This window comes from Schistocerca nitens, chromosome 2 (genome assembly GCF_023898315.1).
Source record: "Schistocerca nitens isolate TAMUIC-IGC-003100 chromosome 2, iqSchNite1.1, whole genome shotgun sequence".
Classification (NCBI taxonomy): domain Eukaryota; kingdom Metazoa; phylum Arthropoda; class Insecta; order Orthoptera; family Acrididae; genus Schistocerca; species Schistocerca nitens.
This window is the reverse complement of record NC_064615.1, coordinates 798,399,104-798,420,591: the sequence shown is the minus strand read 5'-3', so window position 1 is coordinate 798,420,591 and position 21,488 is coordinate 798,399,104. Positions and strand designations below refer to the sequence as shown.

Sequence of the window (21,488 nt, the reverse complement as noted above, 5' to 3'; positions counted from 1 at the left end):
ACAGGTGTGTCGAAGTAAGCCGTTAATCGTACGTTGTTGAACATGGAGCTTCGCAGCAGACCAACGCTACGTGTTCACATGTTGAACCAACGACATGGTCAGTTACGATTGCAGCGGGAGTGGGACCATCGGGATTCGACCGTCGACCAATGGAAACGTGTTGGATCGTCGGGTGAGTCACATCGCTGGTCGTCTCCACAAACGCCGTCATCGCTGTGAACGCCGCTCGAGACGTGGAGCGCACCACGGAGGCAGGTTGGTGGGAGCAGTATTATGTTACGGAAGACATCCTCCTGCGCTTGCATGGGACCTGTGATAGTAATCGACGACTCGCTGACAGCTGCGAACCACCTACCAGCCTGATATCTTCCTTGACGGTTATGTCATCTTTGAGCAGTATAATTGTACTTGTCTCGCAATCAGAACCATGCTACAGTGGTTTGAGGAGCATTACAATGAACTCACGCTGATGTCTCAGCGACCAAATTCGCCTGATGTAGATCCTATGGAACCCATCTGGGTCGCTATCGGGCGCCATCACCATATAAGCAAATCAGTGGACCTTTATTTATTTACGCGAATTCTATGACCTATGCGTAGACATCTAATGACACATACTTACCTACCAACAAACTGTCGGACTCCCAACATGGAGAATCAGTTACGTAGCTTTGTTCCAGAGACGGACAAACAAACTATTAAGCAGGTGGCCATAATTTTTTGGTTCAAATGACTCTGAGCACTATGGGACTTAACTTCTAAGGTCATCAGTCCCCTAGAACTTAGAACTACTTAAACGTAAATAACCTAAGGACATCACAGACATCCATGCCCGAGGCAGGAACCGAACCTGCGACCGTAGCGGTCGCGCGGTTCCAGACTGTAGCGCCTAGAGCCGCTAGGCCACCCCGGCCGGCCCATAATTTTTTGACTCATAAGCGTATCTCTATAACTGTTCGGCGTTTCAGCTCCGATGGATCACTCAATGTCATCCTCTCCAATTGCATCATTCGGGTGCAGTATGGCGGGTGTGGCGGGTGTTCTTTCCACGAACAATACGAGACTGGAATAGAAGGGAGAAGCGTTAGAGGTACTCAGGGTACCCTCCGCCACACACCGTCAGGTGGCTTGCGGAGTATGGATGTAGATGTAGTTGTAGATGTAGTTCAATACCTTCCCGGCGCTTGTCAGCGACACACACTTCGGAGCCGCAGCTTATCACCCAAGTAGTTCCTGAGCTGGCTTCACGAAGCAGAGTGCACGCCGTTCCAAGTCTCCCCCTACGGAAAAATCAGTGCCTGTACCGGGAGTTGAATCCGATTCTTCCGCAAGGCAATCGTACCAGCTGACAACTCAGCCACTGGGGAGGACATGGGCGGACATACCTATCTAATGAAGATTCATGAACTTGACGGCCTGCCCCAGGACCGTAGTTGTGCGAAAACTTGCAGAAGATTGTATGTAAATTTCCTGATTATGTTGTTGTATTACTAGCCTGGGAGGCAAAAGTAATTGGATCACGTTGTAGGGACAGAGACTGGAGTAACACTATTCTAAATGTGTTATCCGAAAATTACCTTGGGGAGTTAACAAGAGTCAGACTCTTGAGGGTAACTTATTAGGTCTCTCATTTACAACAGCATTGACTTCATCGATGCAGTAGCTACATCGGTAAGCGAGGTCGGTAACGCGCCTGTACTGTGGTGTTTGTTTCTATGGCAGGCCGTTCGAATCCTGGTAGTCGAAAAAATTATCATTACCAGTATTTGGGTGGCGGCAACGGCCTTGCCACAGTGGTAACACCAATTCCCGTCAGACCAACGACGTTAACGTTTCATGTTTGGTTAAATGGTTCAAATGGCTCTGGGCACTATGGGACCTAACTTCGGAGGTAATCAGTCCCCTAGAACTTAGAATTACTTAAACCTAACTAACCTAAGGACATCACACACACCCATACCCGAGGCAGGATTCGAACCTGCGACCGTAGCGGTCGCGCGCTTCCAGACTGTAGCGCCTAGAACAGCTCGGCCACCCTGGCCGGCTCATATTTGGCTAGAACTTGGATGTGTGACCATCTAGGTCCACCGTGTCCAGCTGGCAAGTTGGGTATACTCAACCCTTGTGAGGCCAATTGAGGAGATATTTGATTGAGAAGTAGCGGTTCCGGTCACGAAAACAGACAACAGCCAGTAGAGCGGTGTGCTGATGACAGGCTCCTCCATATCCGCATTCAGTGAAGCCTATCAACTGAAGATGACAAGGCAGTCGGTGGGTACCTCTGGAACTTCCGAGGCCTGTTCGGACGAAGTTTTTTTTTAGTATTTGGCTGGCAAGATTGCTAACGTGGTTGCGTAACGTTCTTCATCTCCGGACTTTGCACCAATGTCTTTATTAAATTCGAAACCTCTCCTCATGGAGTGAGTACATGTAACACCCTTGATGATGATCTGTCAGACTGATGCTGATGTTAAGTTCGGCGGCCCGTTAGTGCTGTTCGAGAGGAGAGGGCTATGTGCCGGCACTGCGTTTCATCCTCTCCCTTATCGTCGTAAAACACAAATATGACAGAAAACTATCAATTACATCCATTACAGTCATCTAAACTCAACTGATACGGTTCAGACACAACTCTTGTACACATTGAGGTACGAGGCTCACTGGGAGAGGCCACAGTCTTTCCGAATAGGCGGCTGAACTAGAGCCTCTATGTCCCCCAACCAAAAATGACATACGACTCTTGCTTTTCTTTTCTTTGGCTCGGTTCAGCAGTGAATCATCGATCATAAGAACGTCATAGGATTGCTGGCTACACGTGTCAGAAGGAATCTCAAGAAAGATAGGAAGATTTTCTGCTAAGCAAGTCCGTTAAGAAACAGCCTTCTGATTACCTGAGCAATCAATTTCAAACATTTACGTGGAAGTTTCATAAAGTTAGAGACTTTAGAGCTTATACGGAGACCGGCAAATAGTTGTTCTTCCCTCATTTCGTGACTGGAACAGGAAACAAAGTGTCAGTGATTTATGGAGCACCAGCCACACACCACACACCGTCAGACGCCTCGCGGAGAATATACGTATGTAGATGTAGAACATGTACCAACACAGTTTGTCAACAAGAATGCCTCGGCGTTAACAACCTTTCTGAAATAAATCAGCCAAACAGCATTTTGCAGTAGATGTACTCCGATAAAGAACTACACCACCACACTGAAGCGTGAAAAAAGATGTTGGGGTCAAGACACCAAGACGGCCGCTGTGGCTGAGCGGTTCTAGGCGCTTCAGTCTGGAACCGCGCGACCGCTACGGTCGCAGTTCGAATCCTGCCTCGGTCATGGATGTGTGTCATGTCCTTAGGTTAGTTAGGTTTAAGTAGTTCTAAGTTCTAGGGGACTGATGACCTCAGAAGTTAAGTCCCATAGTGCTCAGAGCCATTTGAACCATTTGAGCCAAGACACCAACGACCTACGTGAGTACATCGATTTGGGTAAAACCGAGGCATCGATGTAGGAGTTGGTACAAGCTGAATTCGTGTTAGAGTTGGAGAAAAAAGGGTTATAACGCAAGCCAGCAACAATTTTTTTGAACTAGTAATGTGGTCACTTGTACATGCGTCATTGTTTTTCGCAGGTAAACCTCTAACAGGAAGGGAACTGCTGATAAAATACATGCAGCAGTTTTCTCGAGTACAGCACAGTGCTGGAGTTCTGGACACTCAGCCAGACAGTACTCGCCCTGTCACTTCCGTTTCCAAAGTAATCTCAGGAACGCTGTAACGGCATGAGGGCATGTATTTAAACACCATGATCATATGATATGAATTCTGTAGGATAATTCTAAAGTGCTGAAGAGAATGATGTTCATTACGTGAAGTCTGGTCCAACCAGTCTCCGTGAGATGTAGCTGACAGTTGAGCAGTTATAGACTCCCAACGTCCCCGGTATCTTGCGAAGAACGGCATATGACGAGTTGTCGCCATAATACGAGTAATCTCGGGTACTCTTCGCTACCGTGCAGGTTTGTCTACTTCAGTCCTTTGTCAGCGCAATGATGTTAATACCGAAAACAAAATAAACGATTTAAGGTGCGAAAGAAATTTGATCATTTACCCACACAAATGCAATAAGAAACTCTTCAATGAGTCTCTTTTTTGTTAGGATCTTCCGGTGTTATGACTGGTACTTTCACTTATGACCTGATGCGTCAGCCCAGTTTCCTGCCGCTGAGTCACAACGCCAGTGCATAGACGAAACCTGCCGAACACAGGCTCCACTATTATTACCTCGGCGTGCGTCGCCCTTGACATTTATTCAGAGTGGACGGACGCCCGCTTAACCGGATTTGGTAGTGAAGTATGCTGATCCACCTCATCGCTGTCTGGCAGCGTTTCCGCCGCTTACGTAACGATATTTCGCAACCGGCCTGGATAGCCCCTTTCTTTTTTTGGTTTGGTCCAGGCACGGTGCATTTGAGTCGCACGTGACCTCCAGGCTACGAACGCAACTGAAGGCGCCAGAGGCAGCAGCAGACCTCAAACCAACTTTTTGCTCGAAGGAAGGACGGAAGATTAGGGTTTAAAATCCCGTCGACGATAAGGTCATTAGGAACGGAACACAAGCTCAGATTTGAAAAGGATTAGGAGGGAAATTGTCTATGCCCTTTCGAAGGAACCATCCCAGCATCCGTTGTACACCGGTTATAGCTTTTGGGGGAGACTGGGGTGGGGGTGGGAAGGGGGGAGGCAAGGTGGAGGCGACAGGAAAGGCATCCGGGAATCCTTACTTCTACCGCTGTCAAATCCAAATTAACATGCCGACCCTATGTAGAGAAGGGATAAAGGTCAGGAAAAAGATGTCAAAATAAAGGTCTTCGCAAGAAAATTAGTTTCTCTAAGAAATCAAAATAATGTTATGTCCCTGAGGAAAAGAAGGTTCGCTTGCACAGTCGTAGAGTCAAGAGTATAAAAGTGGAAGAACAATCGGTTTTCATTGCCCCATAGGGAATGAGACGTATGTCTCTATATCAACACCCCTTTACATTCAGTGTAGCCACTCATATACACTCCTGGAAATTGAAATAAGAACACCGTGAATTCATTGTCCCAGGAAGGGGAAACTTTATTGACACATTCCTGGGGTCAGGTACATCACATGATCACACTGACAGAACCACAGGCACATAGACACAGGCAACAGAGCATGCACAATGTCGGCACTAGTACAGTGTATATCCACCTTTCGCAGCAATGCAGGCTGCTATTCTCCCATGGAGACGATCGTAGAGATGCTGGATGTAGTCCTGTGGAACGGCTTGCCATGCCATTTCCACCTGGCGCCTCAGTTGGACCAGCGTTCGTGCTGGACGTGCTGACCGCGTGAGACGACGCTTCATCCAGTCCCAAACATGCTCAATGGGGGACAGATCCGGAGATCTTGCTGGCCAGGGTAGTTGACTTACACCTTCTAGAGCACGTTGGGTGGCACGGGATACATGCGGACGTGCATTGTCCTGTTGGAACAGCAAGTTCCCTTGCCGATCTAGGAATGGTAGAACGATGGGTTCGATGACGGTTTGGATGTACCGTGCACTATTCAGTGTCCCCTCGACGATCACCAGTGGTGTACGGCCAGTGTAGGAGATCGCTCCCCACACCATGATGCCGGGTGTTGGCCCTGTGTGCCTCGGTCGTATGCAGTCCTGATTGTGGCGCTCACCTGCACGGCGCCAAACACGCATACGACCATCATTGGCACCAAGGCAGAAGCGACTCTCATCGCTGAAGACGACACGGCTCCATTCGTCCCTCCATTCACGCCTGTCGCCGCACCACTGGAGGCGGGCTGCACGGTGTTGGGGCGTGAGCGGAAGACGGCCTAACGGTGTGCGGGACCGTAGCCCAGCTTCATGGAGACGGTTGCGAATGGTCCTCGCCGATACCCCAGGAGCAACAGTGTCCCTAATTTGCTGGCAAGTGGCGGTGCGGTCCCCTACGGCACTGCGTAGGATCCTACGGTCTTGGCGTGCATCCGTGCGTCGCTGCGGTCCGGTCCCAGGTCGACGGGCACGTGCACCTTCCGCCGACCACTGGCGACAACATCGATGTACTGTGGAGACCTCACGCCCCACGTGTTGAGCAATTCGGCGGTACGTCCACCCGGCCTCCCGCATGCCCACTATACGCCCTCGCTCAAAGTCCGTCAACTGCACATACGGTTCACGTCCACGCTGTCGCGGCATGCTACCAGTGTTAAAGACTGCGATGGAGCTCCGTATGCCACGGCAAACTGGCTGACACTGACGGCGGCGGTGCACAAATGCTGCGCAGCTAGCGCCATTCGACGGCCAACACCGCGGTTCCTGGTGTGTCCGCTGTGCCGTGCGTGTGATCATTGCTTGTACAGCCCTCTCGCAGTGTCCGGAGCAAGTATGGTGGGTCTGACACACCGGTGTCAATGTGTTCTTTTTTCCATTTCCAGGAGTGTAGTTTTCACTCATGTGACAGCTTAGCTCCGCCACCTCTGGTGTGAAGTGAAAATTTGTTCTTGCTATCGGCCTTGCTGATACTTTGAACACACTTCGGAGATAGTGTGTTACCTTTAAACTGTATGTTGGAGTTGGTTAGCGCAAAGAGTTAATGCTCCCCATTACCAAGAGCACTAAAGGCAAACATTAGGAAAAGCACTAAGGGCAAACATAGCGATCCATTTGTGAATCGCCTGATTTGCTTCTCTAAACGATACCATAAAAATAGCAGACGTTCAGTTATTAAAACATTAATCGTTAAAAGTATCGACTGCTTTCTTAGGATCAACACAAAACTACAAAGCCGGCCAACCTACTAGCGACCCAACACCTGCATATAAAGGGAAAGAACAATACACCCAAAGGCAAATCATAAATGTACTATTGTTTTACACAGTGTACATGAATGAAGCATCTGTTAACGCCGGAAGGTCCATGAGGCTGTTCACCGATGATGCAGTTGTACACAGGGATCTTGCAACGCCAAAAAATTGTAGCGAAACTCAGAAATACCTACAGAAGATCGATGCTTCGTGTAGAGTTTGGCAGTAGACAACCAGCATAAATAAATGTAACTTACTGTGCAGAAATAGCCGGAAAAAGGCTTATTGTAATATTACACGATTGATGAATAGTGCGTGCTGAGTGATTTAAAGTTGAACGACCACATATAACAAGTGATAGGAAAGACAAATGTCACACTGTGACTGGTTAGAAGAATTCTCAGAAACTGTAGTCTACCCACGAGGAAGGATGGACTTGAGTTTGCTCGTCACTATAGCAGATAGGACTGGTAGATGAAACAGAGGAGATCCGAACAAAAGCAGTACGTTTCGTGATAGGTTTGTTTCGTAGGGGCGAAAGCGTCATGAAGGCGCTGTTCCAACTCCAATGGTAATGCCTCAACAAAGAAGCATCATTACACAGGGGATGGACAAAAACATGGAAACACCAAAAACAGAACACATTACCACGTCCAATATGGTGTAGGAAACCAGTTGGCATTCAAAAAGCTCTCAATCGTCTCGGAATGGACAAATACAGGTCCTGTATTTTCAAGGGAATCCTACCCTATATCATTCTTCCAGCCAAACAATGGGGAGATCAGGTAATGATGAAGGAGGAGGATAGCGATCTCGCACCGTTCTCTCCAAAGTAGATCACAAAGGCTCAGTACTGGTGTCTGTGGTGGACAGGGAAAAAGCGACTATTCTCGTGCTCACAAAATCCAATGCTGGGCGATATGAGCTGTGTGAAGACTAGCGCGATCATCGTGGAGCGCGCGGATTGGGAAGCCTTGCCACGGTTCGCTCTGCTCCCCCCTCCGGAGGTTCGAGTTCTCCCTCGGGCATGGATGTGTGTGTTGACCTTGGCGTAAGCCTAGTGACCGATGACCTCAGCAGCTTGGTCGCGAAGAAACTTACCAAAAAAAAAAAAAAAAGATCATCGTGGACCATGGCGTCATCTTTGGGAAAGAAATATTTTATCATGAAGTGTTAATGATTAGCTAAAATGGTCACATAATCCTTGGCAGTAATGCGGCCTTACAGAATAACCATGAGACCCATGGAATACCACGATATGGCTGCCCAAATTATCACGGAACGCCTGCCATGTTTCACTCTTGGCAGCAAGCAGTCTGCATCGCAGTCGGGACGGTGTTAGCCAGACATAAACTCGGCCAGAAGTCGGAAACTGTATGAGGCAAGACTCATCCGACCACCTGACTCTTCCATTGCTCCCCATTCCATTGTGTATGGCTTCGGCACTGCATTTTCCTGCTACAGGCATTTGCATCACTGATGAGTGGAATCTAGCTCGCCCTGCTATTCCTTTTTCGGATCTTCCTTCGTATTGTTTGGTCGTTGACAGGATTCACGAGTGCGACTTTCAGTTCTACAGTGACTTTCGCAGCTGTCGTCACCTTTATTTTTTCTTACAATCCTCTTCAATGATTATCTATCACTCAACACAAACTTTAGTCCACGTTGTGACTTATTCGATGATATCTTTCCGATTTTTCAATATGTAGTATAAATTTTCGATTCGGTGCCTCTTGAAACACTAAACACTTCTCCTAGCTCGGTTACGGATGCACCCATCACACGAGCACCAATAATTTTCCCTCGTTCGAATTGACTTAGCCCCGACGTAACACATTTACAACTGCACAGAACACTGTTCTGACCATTGCCGGCATTTGCAACGTATTGATGTAATTGCAAGAGTGCCATTCGTAGTCAAATACTGGGTGGTTCCAATTACGGTGCAGCTACTCACAGAGGTCCAATGTGGGCTGCAAATATCGTACGACAGCGAAACTTGGTAGATATTCTAATGCATTAATGCGCAACAGATTTACACTGTAAAAAATTTAGTTCCGATTTTGGCCACCAGGTGCAAATCTGGCGCTGTAAATGCAAGGAAGACGTATACAATTGTTTCCACATATAACAGATTAGGAACGGGACGTGGGCAGAAAAGGTCAAATAATAACATATCTAGAAGAGTCAATCAGTACACTGCTTCCTCCTGCGTATATCTCGCGGAAAGGTGGAGGTTCAATTACAGAGATTCGATCTCACAGGGATGCCCTACCGACAATAGATTTTCCGGCGCACCACTCGCGACTGGAACAAGGAAGGCGCAGTGGTACACAAAGTACCCTCCGCCACACACCATATGCTCGCAAAGCATAGACTTGTAGAAACTAAACTCCGGAAATATGGTGTCCGCATTGTTTTGTGCAACTCGTGTATGACGCTACAGTGGAGTCAGGCCACGTTAACGTACAGGTGATGGGGCATGAATGAGCGAAATGGCCGGCAAGCTTGTTTGCGTGGAACGCTGCCAGCAGTGCGGTGTGTTGCTTTGTGGAGGCGGCAGTGGCTGCAGCGCTCCGGAGGACCGGTTCTCCAGGAGGCGGCGCTGCTGCCATCTCGCCAGCCGCCAGCCGCCAGCCGGGCTGCTCCTGAGGACACGTGTAGCCGCCGCTCTACACTCCTCCCTTTTTACGTGCAGCGGGCGGCCCGTTAGCCACGTGTGGCAGGCACGGTACCCAGACAGCTGTCTTCTACAGTATAAGGCCGCTGCGCTGCTCCCGCTTCCTGGATTAGTAACATCTATCATCCAGCTGCTTTCTGTAGGCACCCGTTACCACGACGCGCCAAGCATTCGTTGTAGAATCTGTTTCCGGATGCGTGTGACATGGCTCCTCACACCAAAGAGTTTGAGCCTTTCTTCGAATGGTCTGTCACAGTCGTTTACGTGACAGCTGAATTCGGGTTAGGAATTAGACCTCATCTATCTACTCAAACGTCTTCGTACTAATCCGCTGGCCTCCGATTTCAGGAAGGTTCTTCAGTCAATCTTTATCCACAAATTGTTTCTGCCTGAATGCCTTTTCCTGTTTTATCGTCTAGTATACATCACTTTCTTTTTATCATCACTCTTCTGGTTGCTCTGATGCGACTCGCCATGAGTTCCTCTTCTGTGCCAACATCATCTCAAAGCAGCACTTACACTAAACGTCCTCATTTATTTACTGAATATATTCAAGTTTACCATTGTCTATCTGCCCCTGCAGTTCTTATTCCCCATATCTCTCTCAGGTACCAGGAAAGTTAGTGCTTCATGCTTTATCATATGTCTTCTTGTCCTGTCCTTTTTGCAGTGTTCTCCTCGAATTCTTTTCGTCTCCTCATTTTCTACCAGTCCACCACATTCTCAGCGTCCTTTTATAACAACACATGCCAAATGCTTTGAGTCTCTTGTGTACCGGTTTTCCGTTATTCGTTGAATGACTTCGATACAATTCTGTGCTCCAAAAATAATTTCTCCCTCAAATATAGATCGCTATTTAATATTAGTAGCCTTGTTTGGCCAACAATGGCTTTTCTAACTGTGATAGTCTGTTTTTCATGTCCTCATTGCTTCGTCGCTCATGTGTTATTTTACTTCCAAGGTAGCAGAATTCGTCCATTTCGTTTATATCCTGGCCCCCAACTTTCGTGTTAAGTTTATCGCTGATCTCATTTCTATGGATCTCAATTACTTCCCTCTTTCTGCGGTTTACTCTCAATCAAAATTCATTCCTCGCTAGTGTATTCATTCCTTTCGAAAGGTCCTGTAATTCTTCCTCACTTTCACTGAAGATACAAACGTTACCAGTGAATCTTAACTTTGTTATTTCTTCACACTGAATTTTATCCCAATTTCTGAACCTTTCTTTTATCTCCGTTATTGCTTTTTCGCTGTATAGATCAAACGATAGGATCGATAGCTCCACCGCTATCTTACATCCTTTTCAAATCTATCACTTAGTTCTTGGTCTTCCCTTCTTATTGTTCCTTGAGAATTTGGAACATCTTCCACCATTTTACATTGTCAAATGCTTTTTCCAGGTCGAGTAATCGTATTAAGCTGTCTTGATTTTTTGTGAGTCTTGCCTCTGTTATCAGGCGCAACGAATGAACTGTCTTGTTTGATGTCTTTCCCTTTCCTAAAGCGAAAGCTGGTCCTACCATATCATCAGTTTTCTTTTCCATTCTTCTGTACAGCAACTTCGATGCATGAGCCGTTAAACCGATCGCGTGATATTTTTTGTAGTCGACCTTGCTACCTTCCGGATAATGTGGATGTTATTTTTCCGAAAGTCTCATAGTATGTATCCAATTTCATAGATTCCATACACCATCTAGATTAGTTGTTCGGTTGCTACTTCCTCTAATGGCTCAAATGGTTCAAATGGCTCTGAGCACTATGGGACTTAACAGCTGTGGTCATCAGTCCCCTAGAACTTAGAACTACTTAAACCTAACTAAGCTAAGGACATTACATACATCCATGCCCGAGGCAGGATTCGAACCTGCGACCGTAGCGGTCACGCGGTTCCAGACTGAAGCGCCTAGAACCGCACGGCCACAACGGCCGGCCTACCTCTAATGATTGTAGAAATTCAGAAGGTATGTTATCTATGACTTCAGCCTTATTTCATCACAATCTCTGTTATTCTTGCTAACTTCTTAAATCACTTGCTGTGCACCTAGCCGAACAGAACAGTCAGCGAAAATCTGCAACTTTCTGAATCCTCAGTATACTTCACACCATTATCAAGCGACAATGTCACTTACAGCATATGACAAAGATCTAGATGTACCATTCCAGTAACCCATTTTCATCACGAAAGTTATAAATATTATTCAGGGAATACATACCTCACCCATAGTGGGCGTGTAAACGAAATTTTGTTAACAAAAGCTATGAGAGTCATATGTAACAATTATTACTCTCACACCTGAAAGTAACCTTAATTGGAACATAACTGTACGTCTAGGAACGTACAGAATAAAGACGTTGAAAGGTGTACTAGTAGTGACAAGCTCTTTCGAAGGAAATGAGATTCTGTTGTCGCATTACTAAAACAAAATTTCTGATACGTGTAGATTGCTGTTTCCTGCTGCAAACTAGTGGAGAGGAGTACATTTACCCACTAAACTTCTGAAAAGAGCCATTACTTAGTTTTTTCTGGTCTTTATCATGGTGTTGCTTTTTCACAGCTATTTCACGTAATTGACTTTATGGTCCGTCAGCCAGGCAGCGTTCGAATTATTGCCCAAGGTATACTCCAGCGTTTCTACTCTCCGTCTCTAATGACGACGTTTTCGACAAAAATTTCAGTTGTAATTTTCCTTCGATTTGTCACAACTACGTATTTCGTAGCAGTACACTATCTTAAGACTTAAAACCACAACGATGCAAAATAAGCTCTGTAGAGTACATACTCGCCGAAATCCAGTGAATGTCACACGTAAATCGACGAATTTCAGTCTTCTGAAGGTTAGTTTACAGAATTAGAAACCCGTGTTGGATCAATCCACTAAGTTAAACAGTAAATAAAAGTCGTTCGATTTTTTTTCCAAGTAGAAATTAGCTGTACTGCTTACAAAAGACCCACAAAATTCTTTTTCATATTAGCAATTGACAACTAAGTAACAACCATTTCGAACAGAAATAATCAGAGGTGCCACGAGACAGAACGCTGCTGTAACATACAGTATATCGTGCTACAGCGAATTCTAAAACGTCGTACGCATCATTGTCTGCCTAGGCCTTCGGCACCGCAATAACTCATGTTAGGGTGCACTAGAAATAAACCTTTCCTGGATGCGAATCTGCTCAGTGTTCTGTTCACTTGCGTAACGCACCGTGCTTCTTGGTCAGGGAGCATACTTTCTCTTTTTTCTTTTCGTAGGCAACATGTTGTATATTTTCCCGCATTCCTCTGCAGAGCAAGTTCGGAGAGGCACACAGCGAAGCGTGTCAATAAACAGTTCCACGAGCGTCACGAAAAAACCACCGCGTTTTTTGCCCTTGGTGAACTTCTCACAAGAAAATCAAGAGTTTTATAGGCTAATTTTACAAGTGTTTCCACATTAATTACCAAGGCTATCCAATATCGTCGCTAAAACTTCACAATGTACGTGGGTGTTGTGACGAGTACATTACTGTTGGTATGGCAACATTTCAAAAGCTTCCACATTATTTTTGTCTGCAGTGTTTATCGTCCACGTTTCAGTTCCGTACAAGGCAACACTCCAGAAAAAACCTTCCTAAGCAACATTTCGGAATAATAACTTCATAAAAGACTCCCTAATGCTAAATATTGTATTCGATGTTAACAAATTTTATTTTTCTTGCTGTTGCCGGCCAGCGTTGTATATACTCACTAATTTAGCGATTTTCTGTTATTTTACTGCCCAAATAGCAAAACTGATCTACTAGTTTTAGTGCCACATTTCCTAATTTAATTTTATCACCGTTGCCAGATTTGATTCGACTACGTTCCTTAACGCTTCTTGTACTTTTGTTGACTTTCATGAGCTAAACATTCCAATCACTGGCTCTTGCGAGTCTCCGACAGTGAAAATGTTGTCGGCATACCTCAAAGCTTTATTTTTATATAAATTAGGCATATGAGTATGCCATTTCCGTTCTCGGCTATTGCTTTCTTTTCGTGCCCTTTGGTTCAAAAGGCTCTGAGCACTATGGGACTTAACTTCTGAGGTCATCAGTCCCCTAGAACTTAGAACTACTCGAACCTAACTAACCTAGGGACATCACACACATCCACGCCCCAGGCAGGATTCGAACCTGCGACCGTAGCGGTCGCGCAGTTCCAGGCTGTAGCGCCTAGAAGCGCTCGGCCACCCCGGCCGGCTTTAGTGCCCTTTGACTCTTGTAATTTCGGTCTGGTTTCTGTGGAATTTGTAGACAACCTTTTGCTGGTGCCTTCAGAATTTCAATGAATGTACACAGGGCAACATTTCAAAAGCTTTCTCTGAATCTATAAAGTTGTGGACGTAGGTTTACCTTTTTGTACCCTGTGCCTTGGTCGAATATTTGACTGGAACGAAAACAAGGATTTCTATAAATCACACGATGGGTTTTTGTCAGAATTTTCATAGACAAAGGAAGAGTGAGAAACCGGCAACTGGGATATCAAACCGACAAGCATGAAGTCGAGTTTTGTGAAGGAATATTTATTTGCTTGAAAGAAGTCAGGACAAGTAAGAGAAACTTAATTAGTGATGTGAAGGAAAATTTAAATATTTGACGAACAGTTGCTGCTAGCCATGTAAATTAAGTGTAAAGAAACTTCATCCCATCAACGCCGAGTTATTTGAAGAGTAAAAAGTTATATAGGTGTAGATATTGTGGAATCCCTTATTTCAGGTTGAAAAAATAAAATTAATATCAAATTACGGCATAAACTGGAATTAGTCAGATTTTTCCTGATCTATATCTTTTGTCTTCTAATCTTGATGAAATTTTGCACACATTACCTTAGAGGCAAGAGGAAGATCGCTGCTTACATAAGATTTCGTAAACTGACTTGAAACACATATGTATGTAATACATAAAGGGGAATGGTTGTTTACCAAAAATCTCTAAAAACCCTTGGCCTATTTATCTCATATTTCTTCACGATTTCCTAATGAAAATTTGGACAGGCAGGAATCAGACGCAACAGTGAAGAAAGGTAATTAAAAATTAAATGCCTAACAAACGAAATACATCGTGACAAAGTGACTGCAATTCCTATCGCGAGAATAAATTACACCAGCAATACTCGTCTTGGAAATAGTACCATCAGGCGTCACTAGATTGCGCGATGAGCGAAAGTTCGAGAATTTGAGAGAGACACGACTGTAAACTGCATTAGTTGCCGATGTTTTATGCAGCGGAGCAAGGCTGGCCGTGAAGAACCTGTTGGCGCACGTCACGGGGTATGCCGCAGGTGTAGACGTAGTCAGTCATTCCTCGCATTCCGTTGATACCCAGTGCTTTAAATATGTCCTTCGATTTAAAGCGGCTGCAGTTTCCTACGCGGCTTGCATTCGTTACGAGTATCAACAACGCACAGTGCCAGGCACTTCGTGTGACAGATATTAAACATGCCGAGCTCTGCAACTACTACTCATAATAATAGAAAGCCGATCGATACTTAAATACATTTCTCCCTTTCTGAAACAAACTTGGAATAAAAAACTGAAAAAAATCAGCCACATGTCTGATGAAGTGATTTTTATACAAGTAAGAAACAAAATACATTAGAGCAATATCTGAAGTACCTACGAGGTGAGTCAAATTAAAACCTTAAATATTTTTTTAAATATTATTTATTGTGCAGAAGTGGTACAAAGCTGTGTCTCTTTTCAACATAATCTGGCCCACGCTCAGTGCAAGTCCTCCAGCGCTTACAAAGTGCATAAATTCCTCTAGAAAAAAATTCTTTTGGTAGTCCGCACCGCGTGACGTACCTCTTCATCAGAACGGAACTTCTTTCCTCCCATTGCGTCTTTGAGAGGTCCAAACATATGGATATCACTTGCGGCAAGGTCTGGTGAGTATGGTGGATGAGGACACTCAAAATGCAGGTCACATCGCTTTGATTTGATTTCAGGCCACAGATGATTTTTAGGAGATCTGTGTATGATGCACTGGTGACAGTTGTCCCTCTAGGCATGTAATGCTCCAAAATGACGCCTTTTCGTCCCGAAAGAGGGTCAGGATAACCTTCCCTGCTGAAGGTTCTGTTCGAAACTTCTTTGGTTTGGTGATGAGGAATGGCGCCATTCCTTGCTCGCTCTCTTCGTTTCCGGTTGGTGGAAGTGGACCCAGGTTTCATTCCTAGTAACGATTCTTGCAAGGAAGCCATCACCTTCTCGTTCAAAGCGCCGAAGAAGTTCTTCACAAGCATCAACACGTCGTTCTCTCAGCTGCCGTGGCACCCATCTTGCAGACACTTCGTGAAACTGGAGCACATCATGCACAATGTGGTGTGCTAATCCATGACTTATCTGTATACATGCTGCAATGTCATTCAGTGCCACTCAGCGGTTTTCCTTCACTATGGCTTCAACTGCTGTGACAAACATGCATCACCGTACTGAACCTTCATTCGCCGATGAACTTTAATAGGTTTCACACCTTCACCACGCAAAAACCGAATAACAGAACGCTGTTCTTCCCTGGTGCAAGTCGCAAGTGGGGCGGCCATCTTTATACTGATACTGCGACGGTATGTGTGCAACTGCACTATGCTGCCACCTACAGGCCACTCTGCACGCTGTTTGTAGCACGCTTACCAACTTACAGGATAACGGCGAGAAATTTCGATTTGTTAGTACAAATTTAAGGTTTTCATTTCACCCACCCTCGTATTTACTGTACATGATTTCGAGTGACATTCAAAGGTGCAACAGAACTTTCTCTAAACTATTTTATTTCTCGCTTGACTGTTTTCTTTTGTTTATTTTTTTCAGTTTTTCTTTTAAAGTAAGTTAGAAATTCTGTATTGTCTTACGTTTTCCCAGATATCTGTGGAACCCAATCTCATCTATCCCCGCTATGCAGGAGAAGAGTACCAAAGCAGACAGTGTAGGTACACGAGGCGAAAAGGAAGGCCACCGGCGGCTCAGCGCTCAAGGGGAAGCGCCGGGCTCGGGCTGAGGTGACCTGCGCGACCTCCGTTATCGCGCGTCCCATCCGCGGCGCGGGAGAGATGAGTGAGACGAGGCGCGACGGCCAAATGTCCGGAGGCCCGCCCACGCCGCCGCTGATGGCTATCGCCGGCTGCGGCCGCCCTGCCGACACGCGGGGGCACTCCTCCGAGCTGAGAAGCGGCTGTCTGCTGCCTCACAGAGGATACCACACCCCAATGCTCCAATGCTGGGGGTTGTACCACACGGAAAACTACTGTGTGAGTGACTGTTGTGCCATTGACAACAAGCGTTACTTCAGATTCCTTTCTCGACATTTAGGTACATAGATGGTGGCAGGCTCAAGGTACTACTTGACGACTGTGCAGGAGGAATAGTCTGACAAAATTCAGTACATTCAGATTGATTTTCGGGTACGTATAACAGAGACTGGCCAATTGGGTCCGAGATGATTAGTTGTACCCATGCCTCCTGCAGTTCTTCAAGAAGCACGTGATTCTTCTCCTCTGACATACACGGCATCTTTATACAGATGGTTACAGGACCTCGGTCGTTCAGTACAGAATGTCGAATCAAAACACCTTCTAGCCGTCTAAATTACCAGTTGCTATTTTATTTGAGCAAACAGTTTAGGTGTTACATTACGACATCTTCAGGCCCCTTGACCGACGTATAGGAAGGACCAGAGGTAGAAATCATCATACAGGTCGCTCAGGGAGCCTGAAGATGATGTAATGTAGCGCAGAAGCTGGTTGCTCAAATAAAATAATAACTGGAAATTTAAACGGCTGAAAGGTGTTTTCATTGGACAGTCAAATAAACGTATAGGCATGCGTATTCAAATACAGAGATATGTAAACAGTTGCCGTCGGCAACGCCTATATAAAACAACACGCGTCTGCCGCAGTTGTTAGATCGGTTACTGCTGCTCCAATGGCACATTATCAAGATTGAAGATAGTTTGAACGTGCTGTTGTTGTCGACGAACGAGCGATGGGACACATCATCTCTCAGGTGCCGTCGAAGTGGGGATTTTCCCGTACGACTATTTCACGAATGTGCCATGAATATCAGGAACACGATAAAACACGAAGACTTCAACATCGCTACTGCCGCAAAAAGATCGTGCACGAACGAGACGAACGACGACTGAAGAGAATTGCTTAACGTGACAGAAGTGCAACCCTTCCGCAAATTGCCGCAGATTTCAATGCTGGGCCATCAACAAGTTTCCCTTAATGACTGCACGACACAAAGCTTTATGCCTCGGCTGGGCCCGTCAACGCCGACTTGGACTGTTGATGAGTGGAAACATGTTACCTGCTCGGACGAGTCTCGTTTCAAATTCTATCGAGCGGATTGAAGTGGATGGGTAATGACACAACCTCATCAATCCCTGGACCCTGCATGTCAGCAGGGGACTGTTCAGTCTGGTGGAGGTTCTGGAACTGGCTGTAATTTGAAACTGACCAGTGATTCCTTCCGCTGATTTCATGCCATTTTCTACAACCAACTACCGAGGGTTCCTGTCCGTCCGTACACGAGATCTACCTGATCTTGGTTTAACTGTAGTTATTTCTTAGCGTTTACGATTCGCAATCACATTATCGACAGTTGACTTGATGAATTTGTTACTGTAGTGACGTCCACATTCGAAAGCACTGAACTTTCCCTACCGACCCGCTCTGCCACTTCTCTGCTGACGAACATAATACTCTGCGGCTTCTTTTATGCTGGCGCGTCAGCGTCTCTTGGCAGCCAGGGGTGAAGTCGGCATGCGTACGGATACTTTTGAGCAGATACGTCGAATTCGCCACGGTCGAATTCTGAAAATGTCGTTGACGGATGGAGTGAAGTTTAGCCAGGGTCGCGCGACCCTCTGGAACGTCAGAGCGGCGTGGTGCGGCTGTGAGGCGGTGCCTCACCACTACAAGCGGGCTCTGTGGCGCTGCGTGCATTACCGGCACGCAAAAAAGCAGCGCCGACAGCGACGTGGCTGGGCGGCGCGGCGCGGCGCTGTGCTCAAGGTGAAGCTGTCCGGTCCGGTCTGACATCATCGCTCTCGTTCGGCCCTCCTGTGAGCTAACGGCGAGGCTAACAGACGGCGGCGCAGCCAGCGCAACGCGCTGACCCACTCCGTCCGTGGCTCGCGTAACGCTTTCGAAAATCACAGGCAAACACGACGGGATCCAGTGAAATATTCGCATATCGTTGGGGTATCGTCTTAACGGGATGAAGCAGTTACACCTTTTCGTGCTTTCGCAACACATTAGTCTTACCTCTGCACAATTAATACTAAACAACGTGTCACAGCGATGGCGCGTTAAGCTGGTTCTAGAAATCATCGTTGACCTTGCACGCAATGCCGTAAGTAAGGCGTGGTTCTCACGCAGGCGATACGATATGCGATACGACAAGTCGCAATGAAGGTCGCGCGACGTGACGGTAATCCGTCCGCCACTCGTGTTCCCACAGGAGCCACGCGATAGCAAATGACAGAGCAAGCGGCAATAGCCGCGCTTGTGGCGCGTTACTGCCAGCCTCGTCGCAAGGCAGCTCACATATATTTCACGAATTTACTCGAGACGGTACAGATGTGTGGTTCTCCCCGTAGTGTTAAAAAAACAATTCCAATATGTTAGCTACATTTGGCATGCAGTATCGTATTACCTGAAATACACCACATGTAAACTAGCCAGTGAACACATTTCTACTGTAAATTTTTCAAAATATGCGCTATGTTTTACTTAATTTCCAAGTGTGGCAGTAACTATGGGTACTAGCGAAAAGAGAAACAATTCATTATCTAGCTGTGATATCAGATTGTAAGATGCAAAAAAAAAAAATCATTTCTCTTTTTTAACGAATGACAAAGATTGCATATCGGAGAACATGCATGGATTCTAAAACAACGGTTTTTAATTTTTTACATGAACAAACTAACTACGGAGACAGATATAGAATTATTTAATCTACATAAAACAACCTTTTTAGCCAATTCAGATGACTTAAAATTTCCTTCCCTGTGTATCGTAAGATACAGTTGAGTGGAGCGACCAGCAATCTGTTTTGTGCCGGGCGATACGGCACTGAATACTATTGGTGTTCTATCACTGTCATCGTAGGGCGAACCAGTGCAGTCGTTTCAATTACGTTTCCGCACACCGCCAACGGGTTGCTTCTGAGTCATGAAACAAGTCTCACTGCGTATCGTATCGGGTATCGTATCTCCTCACTAAAAAAAAAAAGAACTGAATAGGATTTTTAATGTAACCCATTCTATCAGATGAAAGGTTGCACTCGTCAGTGCATTGTACACTGAAGCGCCAAGAAAAGTGGTATAGCATTTGTCTTTCTAATACAGAGGTATGGAAACAAACAGAATACGGCCCTGCGGTCGGCAACGCATATGTAAGGCAGCAAGTGTCTTCGCAGTTGTTAGATCAGTTACTGTTGCTACAGTGGCGGTTATCAAGAGTTGAGTTAATTTGAACGTGGTTTTATAGTCAACACACGAGCGATGGGACACAGCAGCGCCGAGGTAGTGATGAAGTGCGGATTTTCCCGTACGACCATTTCACGAGTATACCGTGAATGTCAGGAATACGTAAAACATCAAATCTCCGAAATCGCTGGGGCCGGAGAAATATGCTGCATGAACGGTACCAACGACGGCTGAAGAGAATCGTTCAGCGTGACGGAAGTGCAACCGTTCCGCAAATGATGCAGATTTCAATGCTGGGCCATCAAAAAGTGTCAGCGTGAGAAACATTCAACGAAACATCATCGATATGAGCATTCAGAGCAAAGGCTCACTCATGTACCTTTGACGACTGCAGGACACAAAACTTTACGCCTCGCCTGGGCTCGTCAACACCGATATTGGACTGCTGATGATGGAAACATGTTTCAAATTGCATCGAGCGGATCGACATGTTCGGATATGGACACAGCCTCGTGAATCCATGGATCCTGCACGTCAGCAGGGGACTGTTCAAGCTGGTGGAGGCTCTGGAACGGTGTGGGACGTTTGCAGTTGGAGTGATATGGGGCCCCTGATACGTCTAGATACGACTCTGACAGGTGACACGTACGTAAGAATCCTGTCTGGTCACCTGCATCCATTCATATCCATTGTGCATTCTGACGGACTTGGGCAATTCCAGCAGGACAATGCGACACCCCACACGTCCAGAACTGCTACAGCGTGGCTCTAGAAACACTCTTCTGAGTTTAAGCACTTCCGGTAGCCACCAAACGTCCCAGACATAAACATCATTGAGCATATCTGGGATGCCTTGCAACGTGCTGTTCAGAAGTGATCTCCACCCCCGCGTAACCTTACGGATTTCTGGACAGTCCTGCAAGATTCATGGTGTCAATTCTCTCTAGCACTACTTCAGACATTAGTCGAGTCCATGGCACGCAATGTTGCGGCACTTCTGCGCGCTCGCGGAGGCCCTGCACGATATTAGGCAGGTGAATCGGTTTCTTTGGCTCTTCAGTGTATTTTCCAACGGCATAAAACCTGTTCTGAACTAGCTAACACATAAAAGGTCAATAAAATGCACACAGTGGAGCAGTGCTGATCGCTGCCCTGCGGGACCGGTGCCGGCAGCAGCGACAGCTGAAGAGCGGAGTGCCAGGCCGCAGCCGTCAACACGCCTCGCCTCTGCCGCCGCCTCCACGTGCGTCGCTGACCTTCCCCACCGCAGCTGCCGCCCAGAGCCGCCTATTAAATTGCACGTCCGCTTACTCCGGATTAGGCGAGGCCCGCAGCTGCGGATGCGACGCACGTCGAATCCAAGTCATCCGGAGAAGTCAGTCATGCGAGTAGGGTCAGTGCCTGCTCGGTAGACGCATGGACCAACGGTGCAGCGTCGAGCAAACTGCGCCTCTTTCTTTCCCACACACTCCATCACGCACCCACACAAAATGTAAATCACATCTTTGACCGTTAAA

At 46.4% G+C, this 21,488-nt stretch overlaps 1 protein-coding gene across 2 annotated transcripts in view; it reads right to left on the bottom strand.

Annotated features, from left to right (window-relative positions):
• LOC126237058 (annulin) overlaps positions 1 to 21,488 on the bottom strand; it is a 495,746-nt gene that overhangs the window by 67,217 nt on the left and 407,041 nt on the right. The window lies entirely within an intron of this gene.